Raw genomic sequence first — 12099 nt, 5'->3', positions numbered from 1 at the left:
CAATGGAGATCTTCATAGAAGATCTTCATAGAAGATCTTTTCATAAAGTACAGTTTTGTTTTGTTTTTTTAACTTGTATGATTTCCCTTTGGATAATTTATTTAACCTGTTCTCAATTGGTAGACATTTGGGTTGTTTCCAGTTTTTTATTATAGTAAGTGTTGCAGTGAATTACCTGATACATATGTCATTTTGCCCATATGTAATTATATAATTATGGAATAAATTCAGCTGTGATATTGCTAATCAAAGGCTATATGGCTTTGTCATTTTGAGATATTGCCAAATTGCCCTTACTTTTAGACCCAGGCTCTCCCACTAATAATAAGGAATGATGTATATTTCTCCCCTTACCCCCTAGCTTTATTGAGATTCAACTGACATATAACATTGTATATGTTTTGAAAGGTTAAGGTTGGTGGTGTGTGGACAGGCTAAATAGCCATCTCAGATGGTGGATAAAGAAAAATTGAATTTATTTAAGGAAAAGGGGGTAAGGGATAGGGACACCCAAAGGGAAGGGCTATACAGCACTGAGTCAAAGGGTATTGGGTCCATGATGGCAGCAAAAATATACCTGGAATATACCTGGGACAGTGAAACAAGGAAGAGCATAGAAGCAGCAACAGGAGAACCTAATGGGCTGCTTTGGCTAACTGAGAAGTCAGAGAGAGAAGGGGGCCTGGAGACAGGTTCAGAGGGTAAGTCCAGGGCGTGCTGCAGCTGCCCATCGCTCCCCTGGTTGCAAGTCTCCTGGGGTCCCCTCGGAGGGAAAAAGGGGGAATGATATGGTGCCAGCATGCTCCCCTGATGGGGCGCGCGCACTGGATCCTCTGTCCTGAGTGTATTTATCTCTTTTTTGCAGGTGGAAATCTTAGGGGAGTTCTCAGGGAAGAGTCTCAATAGAATATTCATCAGCTTTCCAGGTGTGCTTGTTCAGAGTCGTGGTCTCCACTGATTGATCGGTGCCAGCGCAGGGGGTCATAAGTCAATGTAGCTGGTCCTGTCTGGTTTTGCCACTTTTCTGGGCCTGGAGCTGAAGTACAGCAGAGGCCTAGATGTTATCTTTAGGGAGAAAATGCTCAGGAGGTCTAAATTGCATTTTAGTATTTTGATGGGGGAGGATAGGTTACCCTGGGACAAGGTTCTTGTTTTCCCAGTTTTACCCTTGCTAGGCATTTGGGATTTCCTGCCCTGGTGAGTTTCTGTACCCTAGTTTCTGTACCTGGCCCATCAAGTTTAAAGTGTACAATGTGATGATTTGATACATGTATATATTGCAAAATATTTACTACAATAAGGTCATCACATCCTTCACATAAGTCACATAATTACCATTTTGTTGTTGTTGTTATAGTGGATAGATAATATGTATTTCTTCACAGCCTGGCCAACAAAGTAACTTGGCAAATAGGGATTTTTGCCAAATGGATTATGTTGAAGTGGTGTCTCCCTGTAGTTTTGCATTTTTCTAAGGAGTGAGGTTAAGAGTCTTCATATTTTAAAGCCTTTCTTTTCTATGAACTTTCATAAGGTTTTCAAGCAGAAATGATATTATCTTTATTTATATATATATATTCTTCTAATTAACATGTACAGCAGAGTGCATAAATTTTAAGTAAGGTTATAGTGAGATGGGTTTTCATAAGCCTTGACACTGATTCTGGGGGGTTTTGGTGATTTTTACCAGAAGATGTCAACAAAGATTTCAGACCCCTGCCAGGATATTTATTCTTACCTCAAATGGTCCTTGCATGGTTTGTGTACTGAAATATTAATGAATTGTAGTTGTCTTATTAGGCCATCAGGAAAAAAAAGAATCAAGTTCACATGTGTAGTCAGTGACCTTTAGATCATACCTGCTGCCTGATTGATAGTGACTGTAAGATGCATTTCTGTATCACAGGTGTTAAAATGTGGGAAAAACTCCAACTTAAAATTGATGTAATATGTTAGATAATACTGGAATCTTTTCCTAAGAGGTTATAATTTATACTGTCACCAGGAAAGTAAAATATTTTGGTTGTTCACATTTCCACAAGCAGTTGATACTGAATCCTTTTGATCAATCTGGCAGAAGTGAAATATAATGTTTCATTGTGTTTTTTTTTCTCCTTTTAACTTTTTTCAATGGAGTATAACACAGTGAAAGGCAAAAAATCATCAATGTGTAACATCATGATTTACCGCAGAATAAACAAACCCATGTAACCACCACCAAAAATCAGAAACTCTCCATATATGTTAAACCCTCACTCTCAACCTCCATCACTACAGCTTACTTCTTTCCCATAGGTAATCACTGTTCTGACAGTTAACACCATAGATTAGTTTTGCCCAGTTTTTTTTCTCCCACCCCTTCCTTGCCCAGGAGAAGGAAGGTATTTGCATAGAATATGTTTCCCAGTTCAGTGGCAGGAGCCACATCATTTACTTAACTTGGTGTCCCTGTCTGATCAACTTGTCTTTGATCTCTGCCATTACTACCTCCCCAGTGTCCTGTCAGCTCCGTGAGGCAGGGTCTATGTCTTTCTTGATCACCAGGTCTCCCCAGGGCTCAGAAAGTGTATGGCACATCACAAGAAGGAGGGCATTGTTTATGCAGAAATCTGTTTCTAGAGCCCAGGCTTTCTGTTTCCTGGGCTGGTGCTGGGACCACCCTTTGGCTGGCCCCTCACATGCACCATTAGCCCCAGGGATGACCTGTCCACCTTGCCCAGACAATGAATGGAAATGCCAACAAGAAGTCAGGGTGGCAAGGGCAGAGGGTCCCACCCCATGTTATCTGAAGCTAGGGACCCTATAAAGGCGAAAGAGAACACTCAGTGGAGGGCTGTGGATGGGGAAGAGAAGTGGGGGTGGGGGTCCCTAGGGTAGCAGCAGAGCTAGCTGGTGCCAGGTACCAATTTCTACCTGGGGTGGTCTAGCCTGAGCCTTGGGCCACCCCAGCTGTCTGCCTCTCGAACCTCTTCCATCCCCCTAGCCTCGGCTCCTGAGCTTGTTGGGAAGGTCCTTCTCTCCATCTCTTCGTGCAGAATGCTTCTGAGCTGGACTCACATACTCAGCCTCCACTTGAACCCAGCACTTCATTTCAGTTTCGCCCATTTTTTTGAACGTCATCATGGAATCGTATGTTAGGGGTGCCTTTGTTTCTGTTATCTTTTATTCAACAGTATGCTTATGAGATTTATCTGTTATGTGTAGTTGTGAGTTGCTCCTTGTAGCTTTAAGATGGACAAAGCTATATCATCCTTATGATGTGTAAGAGTGGTTCCCATTATTTGTGTGTGTTTAAGGCACACTGTTTTTTTGCTGTTGTTTCGAGGGATTTGGAAATTATTTTTGTTGCTGAAATTTTTTTTTTGTAATTCAGATGCTCACATCTAAACTAGACTTACTGGGGCAGTCACTTCTTAAATTATATAAATTTCTATAACCACTATGCTGTACACCTGAAACTAATGTAAAAATGTTATATGTAGGATGGAATTCCTGTGTCATAACTATGTGAATTTCCATGGCTTCACATCCTTAACAAGCCTGGGTATTGTTAGTTTCTTTAATTTTTACCTATCTGGTAGATACACAGTGATATTTTTGTGATTTTAATATTTATTTTCTGGAGTACTAATGAGATTGCCCATTTTTCCCTATGCTAATTGGCTATATTGGCCATATTTAATAAAAAAAAAAAAACTTTATTAAGAAAAAGCCAGAGTATATAACCTCCATTTGTTAAAAATAAAAAATAAAAATTAAAAAACCCAACTAGATAGATTTGACAAACTCATCTCATACACTATCAGTCTTAATCTGGTTCTTTTTTTTTAATTTTAATTTTTTTTGTTAATCCTCACCCAAGGATATTTTTTCCATTAATCTTTAGAGTGGAAAGGAGGGAGGAAGGGAGGGAGAAAGAGAGAGAGAGAGAGACAGACACATTGATTGGTTGCCTCCTGCACATGTCCTGACTGGGGCCAGGGATTGAATCTGCAACGCAGCTATGTGCCCCTTGACCAGAAATCGAACCCAAGACCCTTTGGTACGTGGGATGATGCTCTAACCACTGTGCCACTCAGGCGAGGGCTCTGGTTATTTCTTGGGTAATAAGTATCAAAACATACTTTTGACTGTTCTAATTGCATTTTATAAATGGTAGAGGAGAAATTACATTTTTTTAATGTTGGGCTAGGACTTTGTGGTAATATATGAGGGATACTCTGGGTTTAGTAGGAAGGAGAAGAGAGATGAGCACCTCTGCCATGAAATGATTTTGGAATTTAGATCGTTTGGCTTGCTCATTTGTAGGTGAAGGATGGGTGATTGAAATGATTGTTAACTTAAATAGATTAGTTTAGGCAGCTCTTAAATTGTAATATAAACTTCATGATTGAAGCATAGTGTTTTTTGTTTTGTTTTTGTAGAAAAGTACTTTTACTTGAGTAGAGACTAGAGATAGAATCTGTATAGGAGGTTTGGCTTGGTCAGGGGCCGTTCTCAGTGTGAGCTTTTGCAATTCTTTCCCTGCCTCCATCCCTTTAAAGTTTAATGGGTATTTATTGTTTGTTTAGAACTTTTTCCTTCTAGTAAATTCTGTTTCCTTTTTTTCCACAGTGAACTTGTGTGAGTGGATCTTCATGTGTAGGGTCATTAGTAACTTTGTTTATACTTAAAGCATTATTAGGAACTTTAAGAATAAATTCTTTTGAATTTTGTGTTGAAATCTGAGTAATTTTATTGATTGCCCAAGAACACTACACAATATACTTGCATTCATTATTAGCTGATACTGTGTTAAATCTCCACCCCAACCCCCTTTAAATAGACATTATTTTTTAGAGCAGTTTTAGTTTCACAGCAAAATTGAGCAGGAAATACAGAGTTCCCATAGCCTCGCCCTCTGTCAACATCCTGCACCAGCAAAGTGGTTAATTTTGAGTTTACTGATTCCCTTACTTTTGGGAAACTAATCAGTTTGATATAGTTTTGACATCATTCTAAAATTTGTTTTATAACGTTTTCTCTCTAAAAAGATTATTATTGATCTTATTTAAAAAACAAAGAAACCAAGACTAGAATTAAATTATTTGCTTCCTAGATGAATTTTCTTTTGAAGGTACAAAATGAAAAAGATTTTCAACCTTTATAGCAACAATTATGCTCTCCTTTGATTCCTACCAGTTTTATGAAGCTTGAAGATTTTTTTAGCCATTTCTCTCTTCTTTTCAATGTAAACTGTTCTAACCAAATACTTGAACTTTTTATTAAAATTTTTATTAAAATTGTAGTACTACTAACAAATGTAAATAATTCCAAACTTGGTATATAGTTTAGGCTCCAACCCAATTTGAGTGAGCTTGCCCAGAAATGAATTAAATGATATTGATTAGGATGCAGCTATTATAAAGGTTATAAAGTCCAATAAAAGTTATTAGTGAAGAATTGGACATAACAGATGAGAGGAGAGGGCTGTGAACTCACTGATCCTTGGAAAACACCCATGGTTTAGAGCTCAGATTGAAAGGCAAAACCATAAAACTTTATGAAGACTATAATAAGATTTTTTTCAACAAGACAGAAGAGTCAATTAAAACAATAATGATATTTTTGATCACATTAAAATTAATGTTCATCTAAGACACCATAGATAACAATGAAAAGATAAACCACAAATTTGGAAAAAAAATAAGTACTATATATAATAGAGAATTAGTGCCCTGAACAGGGCTGATTAATAGATGTACAACCTGTGCAGTCACACTGAACCCCATGCTTATTTTAATGCTAAGCTGTCCCTCTTGAAATTCTTACTTTTTGAATAAGTGTCTCTGCTTTTTTTTTTTTTTTTTAAATATATCTTTATTGATTTCAGAGAAAGGAAGGGAGGAGAGATAGAGAAACATCAATGATGAGAGAGTCATTGTTTGGCTGCCTCCTACATGCCCCCAATTGGGGATCGAGCCCACATCCTGGGCATGTGCCCTGACTGGGAATCGAGCCTCTATCTCCTGGATCCTAGATCAGTGCTCAACTGCTGAGCCATGCCCGGCCGGGCTGGCCCTGCTTTTTTTATTTTACATTGGGCCCTGCAAGTTATTTAGCCAGTCCTAGTCCTGAATGTGTAAAGCCTACTAATTAATAAGAAAAAGACATCTCAATAATAATGGCCAAAATCTGTGAACAGAGGAGTACAGAAAGGAACATAGATAATTAATAAACATGTGAAAAGGTCTTCAACCAAATCAAGCAAATAAAATGGAAATCATAGTGCTATACCATTTTATATGTTCTATAAGCTACCAATGAAGAAATCTAACTTTACCAAGTATTTGGAGAGGATATATTATCAATTCATATACTCCTGGTGCGTTGGTAAAATGATTCAATTGGAAGACAATTTGGCATTTTTGGTTAAGTTGGGAATTTGCATGTTTTATAACCCACCAATTTTACTTCTAGGTTTAAAGCATACCCAAAAGAAATTCTCGTTTGTATAATATCGTTGATAAAAGCAAAAAACTGTAAACCATCCAAATGTCTGTCAACAGAATGGTTAAATACATTGTGGCATATTTATATAATGAAATACTATAAAGCAACGAAAATGTAATATGAATAAAGCTTAGAAAAACACAGAGTGAAAAAAATTCAAGTCCCTGAAGACTTCATACAGCACACCAATTTATCAAGCTGAAAAAGGGAGCAGAGGACACAAACAAAATATTATTTAGGAATATATACATATGTGACAAAGTTATTTTTTTAATGTTTTCATTGATTTTAGAGAGAGAGGAAGGGAGAGGGATAGAAATATAGAAAGAAACATGGTTGAGAGAGAAACATCTATCAGCTGCTTCCTACACCCCCCCTACTGAGGACTGAATCCACAACCTGGGCATGTGCCCTGATCAGGAATCAAACCGATGACCTCTTGGTTCATGGGTGAGTGCTCAGCCACTGAGTCACACTGGCCAAGAGACAGAGTTATTTTTATTTTTATTATTTTTTTAATCCTCACGCGATATTTTTTCTATTGCTTTTCAGAGAGAATGGAAGAGAGGGAGAAAGAGAGAGAGAAACATCTATGCGAGAGAGACACTTCGATTGGTTGCCTCCTGCACATGCCCTGACCAGGGTTGTGGATTGAGCCTACAACCATGGTATGTGCCCTTGGTCGGAATTGAACCCAGGACCCTTCAGTCCAGGGGACGATGCTGAGCCAAACCAGCTAGGGCGACAAAGTTATTTTTAAAAATGTAATAATAACTTTAGATGGTGAACACACAATATAATATACAGATGATATATCATAGAATTGTAGACTTGAAATCTATATAATTTTATTAACCAATGTCACCCCAATAAATTCAATAAAAATAAAAGGTAATAAGTATTCAAGACAAAGGTTGGGATAAGAAGAGAACATGGGAAGATATAATGTTATTTGTGTTCCGTGCGATGGTGATTGGCAGTGCTCATTTTATGTTTGCTTACATGCATCTTTCCATACATTTTGTGCATGTAGACTATTACATTAAAGAAAAAAAGGGGAAAAATGAAATAAGCTGCTGTTGTTAGCAGCTTATAATGTAGATAGAGGAATGGATTGAAAAATAGAACACTAGCGTATTATAGAAAAAAGGTTTCAAGAAAGAGGAGGTGATCTAAATGAGAGCATTTAGTTGTACAGGATGGCCACTTAATTCCCTTCCAGTTCTAACATTCTATAATTTTCATATTGTGGTTCATGTGTGTGCTATATTTCCCCCATATTTAAAAATATAGAATTATGAGCAATTAAATGTCATAAAAGTAATAGAATGTACTTTATTTTTAATTTAGCCCATTTAGGTGTTAATACCTTTTGTCCTCACCTTCTTTTTTGTAGTGTATCTTCTAATCTGATAAAGTCTTCCATGAAAACTTCACTTTAAAAAAAATAAGTAATGTCGTCTGTTTTCCTAAAAGACTGAAATGGGGGTTACCATTTTGAGGTAAGTATTCAGTTTTGTATCTTTGATTACTTACATTATTTTCCCAGAAGTTAAATATAGAAGGAAAATGTGAATAGTGGTTAGATTCTAAATCTTTTAGTTTATCTGGGGCAGGAGTCAGGAGATAAGAGGCCTTGTTTTAAGACAGTCATATGTTTAGGATTATGTTTATCTCAGAGCTTCATGAAAGAGAGAGGAGGGGCCAGTAGGGTTGAAAACTTTTTAGAGAGATTAATTAAAAACTAAAGCTTTTTTGAATTTGGCAGGTATGAGGTCATTGCTGGCTCTAGCAGGACCCATTTCAGGACATTTGTGGCTGAATATAAGCTTGCAATGGAGTAAAGAATGAGGAGGTGAGCCCTGGCCAGGTGGTTCAGTTGGTTAGAGCATCGTTCCCCTACGCCGCGGATGTGGGCTCGATCCCCAGTCAGGGCACATACAAGAATCAACCAATGAATACATAAATAAGTGGAACAATAAATCTCTCTGTCTCAGATCAATCAATAAATTTTAAAAAAAGAATGAGGAGGTGATAAAGTGAATATTTCAGCTCTTAATTAATTTATTAAACCATTATGTAGTGTGTACTTAGAATGTAGCCATCATTTAACTAAGCACTGGAATTAAGAGTTAGTGTGACCATATATCATAGCCTGGTTTAAGGCTCTTGTAGATCAGTTAATGCCCAACTTTATTTTTCCAACTTGAAGATATAATTAACACATAACATTGTGTAATTACCCAGCTATTTTTAATGCCCTTTTTTACTCTCAAGGCTACTAGTTTGGATGATAAATAACATAGTTCACCCTAGTTATACTGTTAACAAGGATGGACATTCCCTGCCTGAGGTTATCTTGCCTTCTAGACTGAGCTTTTAGTCTCGAAGGCAAGTTAGGTGGTTAATAAATAGTTATGAAGCTAATTGGTTAATTACAGCATTAATAAGTGCTGAAGAAGTGAAATAATGACTAGTAGGAGTAATGAATAGTAGGAGTAAAAGTCAATGATGTATGAATTCATTTTGCAGGGTAGATTTCATAGGTAGATTTGGCAGGGAATATGGAAGAAAGAAGCCATATAAACGAATCCAAGATTTTGAGTTCCAGTGGTTGGACATATGATGGTACCATGAACAGAAAAGTAAGGAAACTATGAGAAAAGATTGGTATTAAAGGTCAAGAGGGTAGGACTGTAACATGATGAATTCTGTTAGACACATTTGTATTTTTGAGGTACGGGTAGAACTTTGAGAATTATTTCCTTAAATGTGGATATATGAGACTGAAACTTAGGAAAAGATAATTTAGGGCATGAAGATGAAGAATTTGGAGTAATTCACATAGTGTTTAAGCTGTGGAAGTAGGTAACATTTCTAGTATCTTAGCAGAGAGAAAAAGGTAAAGCACTGAACTTTAGGAAGTACCTATTATAAATAAGTGACTGTTGTTCAAAAGAATCAGTAAAGGAAAAATAAGGAAAAAGGCATGAAGGAAACCAGAATCATGCAGTGTTTTTCTTTGAAGCACAATAAAGAGTTTTAAGAAGAAGCTCTTCAGAAGGATGAGTTACTATAGAAAGATTAAGAATTTTAATACCCTAGAAGGGGCCATTGAATTTAAGAGGTTATTGAACTGAGAAAACATATCGAGTAGACCAGGATGAATTGTAAGAGGTTAAGTAAATGGTTTTACAAAATATACAGCAGGAAGAATAAAATAGAATGTTTTTCAAGGAGTTTGTGCAGGATGTGAGACAGTGATCATTTTGAGAAATTAGCCACATAAGCAAAGATATTTTAGCATTAGCACTTGGTATATTTTAGGTAAAAGGGAGTGATCCATTAGAGTAGTTTAAACATGTAGGGTAGCTTAAAAATTAGTGATTAATTGCCCAGAGGAGGTAAGGCATTTTGAGATCAAGGACATGGGCAAAGAGCTGAACGTTTACAGAAGAGTAGCAACCTTTCTGCTTAGAAACCAGACAAATGGAAGAGAGGGTGAATCAAGGAATTTTTAGGCAAAGAGAAAGAAAGCTAGAATTTTGTATCCTTTTTAAATAAGGTAAGGATTGAGGTTATCTTTTAGGCATATAATCAGTGGTGAGGTTGCTATCCTAGGAAAAGGTAACATTTAGAAAAAAACATTGTAATGACCAAATTACCAAATATTTATTGAACACCCATTTTGTACCAGGCACTCTTATAGACTAGATCTGTGTTCTTATGGAGCCAGTCATTGAAATGAATAAGAAAAATACCAAATTATAATGTGATCTGGAGAGTATTAAAACAGGGCAGTTGATAGAATGACTGGGTGGCTACTTCTGAGGAGGTGATATTAAGGTAAGGTGTGAAAAACAAGAATTCAGTTGAAAATCAAGCTAGTGTAAGAACCTTAAGGTAGAAATGAGCTTATGAGTTTGAGGAATGTGCTCTATAGTGTATTAGCAACATAGTGGCATGAGATGAAGTTGAAGTAGGCAGGGCCACGCCATGTTGGCCTCTATGGCCATGGTTAGGAGTTTAGATTCAAGGAAGTCTTATAGGAAGGTTTTAAACAGAAAAGTCTCATGATATAATGTTTTAAAGATTCCTCTGGCTGCTCTAGTGAAGGTGGATATAGAGGGGAAGCACGAATGTCAGTTAAGAGTCTGTTGGACCCTGGCCAGTTTGGCTCAGTGGTTATAGTGTCGGCCCGCAGACCAAAGGGTCATGGGTTTGATACCTGGTCAAGGGCATGTACCTCAGTTGCAGGTTCCCCATCTCCTGTCAGAGCATGTGCGGGAGGCAACCAATCGATGTGTCTTTCTTAAGTCGATGCTTCTCTCTCCCCCCTTCTTCCCTCCCTTCCACTCTCTCTAGGAATCAATGAAAAAAAAAAAAAAATCCTTGGGTGAGGATTAAAAAAAAAGAGAGGCTGTTGGAATTGATCAGGCCAGAGATGATAGTGGAGAAACTTAATATAATCACTGGGATGGAATAGAAAGGATTGCTGAGCAACAGTAAAGGCTCATTTTAAGATAACCTAGCATGACATGGCAGGCAGTATGAATTTAGCTAGCATAACCTTTTAGATGGAAATAATAAATTTGATACTGGTGGTTGAAATAACTTTCTGGGATGCAGGGTTGGTAAAAGGGAATGCATAAAGGGACTGGAGGCCATGATTGATTCAGTACATATTTATTGAGCATATAGTGATATTCCAAGAACTGTGCTAGCTGCTAGGGTTACAACAATAAATAAAAACAGAGGTCCCTTTTTCTCAGGGAATTGATATTCTAATGAGGTGGAGAAGATAATAAGTAAAAATATATTGTGTTGGGTAGTGATGAGTACTATTAAGAAAAATATACTAGGGGAAGGTAGACATTGATGGGTGTGAGGTAGGCTTACTATTTTATAAGGTGTGGTTAGGGAACCCTTCTCTAATTAGATGATATTTGAACCTTTGAGCCAACAGCTCTGTATGAAGTAAGGGAGCAGGCTACGTAGATATTTGGGTTAGGGGAGGTGGGGCAGCATTTCAGGCTGAAGGAACTTAAAAACAAAGACTCTGAGGCTGGACTGTGATGAGCAGTTCTAGGAGCAGTAAGAGGGCCAATGTAGCTGGAATGGAATTAGTGAAGGAGTAGGTAGTAGAAGCTGATACTGTGAAGATAGAGGAGGCTCAAGTCAAGCTATAGGTTTTTTTCTGTGTGACGTGGGAGGAGTGAAAGGCAAGGCTATACCTGAGAAGTTTAACTTATGGCTAATGAATCGTGAGGCCAGGTGTTTGAAGTAACTGAAGGTGATGATAAAAGAAGGGGATGTACAATAAAACCAATTTTTGCATACCGCAGGGAGGTAGGATAGTAGAAAAAGGTGAGTTAGGGTCATGGAGGGCTTATAGTTCCTGATGAATAAGTTTATTTGGATTTGTGTGTTTTTTAAATTGTAAAATAAGCATAACAAAACTGACCATTTTGACAATTTTAAAAAAATAATCTTTACCTGAGGATATGTTTACTGATTTTAGAGAGAGGGAGTGGGGGGAGAGAGAGAGAGAGAAAGAGAGAAAGAAAGGAAACATTATTCAGTTGCCTCCTGTATGCACCCCGACCA

The 12099-nt window shown here is 37.4% G+C and overlaps 1 protein-coding gene across 5 annotated transcripts in view; it reads left to right on the top strand.

The window, feature by feature from the left end:
• The window catches only part of PIK3CB (phosphatidylinositol-4,5-bisphosphate 3-kinase catalytic subunit beta), a 144730-nt gene that overhangs the window by 31388 nt on the left and 101243 nt on the right, over positions 1–12099 (top strand). For 4 of the 5 annotated variants that reach the window (XM_087824959.1, XM_087824958.1, XM_087824957.1 and 1 more), the window contains exon 2: positions 7889–7994. The gene's annotated coding sequence lies outside the window, so the exon portion shown is untranslated. Of the gene's footprint in view, positions 1–7792; positions 7995–12099 lie in introns of those variants that run through there. The other variant, XM_016207068.2, reaches the window with a different exon arrangement.

This window comes from Miniopterus natalensis, chromosome 15 (assembly GCF_054644295.1).
Source record: "Miniopterus natalensis isolate mMinNat1 chromosome 15, mMinNat1.hap1, whole genome shotgun sequence".
NCBI lineage: Eukaryota > Metazoa > Chordata > Mammalia > Chiroptera > Miniopteridae > Miniopterus > Miniopterus natalensis.
The sequence above is the reverse complement of the archived record's forward strand: the minus strand, read 5'-3'. Positions and strand labels throughout refer to the sequence as shown.